We start from the raw sequence: 861 nt of genomic DNA on the forward strand, positions 1-861 counted from the left end.
TCAAAGAGTTGACTTGGTGAGAGTACTTGGCAGGGTGAACTGATGAACAAACTTAAAGAGTCGACTTGGTGCACCGACCTGGTGGGGTGACTTTATGGACGGACTTAAAGAGTCAACTTGGTTAGAGTACTTGTTCTGGTGACTTGATGAACGAACTTGAAGAGTCGACTTGGTGGGGTGACTTGATGAAAGGACTTAAAGAGTCGACTTGGTGAGAGTACTTGGTGGGGCGACTTGATGAACGAACTTAAAGGGTCGACTTGGCGGGGTGACTTGATGAACGGACCTAAGGAGTTGACTTGTTGAGAGTACTTGGCGGGGTGAACTGATGAACAGACTTAAAGAGTCATCTTGGTGGGCCAACCTGGTGGGGTGACTTGATGAATAGACTTATACAGTCGACTTGGTGAGAGTAGTTGTTCTGGTGACTTGATGAACGGACTTCAAGAGTCGGCTTGGTGAGAGTACTTGGTGACTTGGCGGGCCGACCTGGCCAGGTGACTTGATGAACAAACTTAAAGAGTCAACTTGGTGAGAGTACTCGGTCGGCTGACCTGGTCACGTGACTTGATGAACAAACTTAAAGAGTCAATTTGGTGGGTCAAACTAGCGGGGTGACTTGGTGAGAGTACTTGGTGGGTTGACCTGGTGACATGAGTGGTTTGAAAAAATTGCAGGCGATTAAGGCTCGAGGCGATTTGAATCAAGGTTGCTGAGACGATTTGGGTTGAAATGTTTGGGTGTTAACCAAAGAAGGAAGAAGTTAACCGCTTTTGGATCATGTACATGACTCGAGGCACCAAGTTGAGCATGGTTAAGGCTCGAGGCGATATGAGTCAGGGTTGCCGACACAATTTGGGT

Source organism: Cupressus sempervirens, chromosome 2 (assembly GCF_028749045.1).
Source record: "Cupressus sempervirens isolate cs-2001-9-10 chromosome 2, ASM2874904v1, whole genome shotgun sequence".
Lineage (NCBI taxonomy): Eukaryota > Viridiplantae > Streptophyta > Pinopsida > Cupressales > Cupressaceae > Cupressus > Cupressus sempervirens.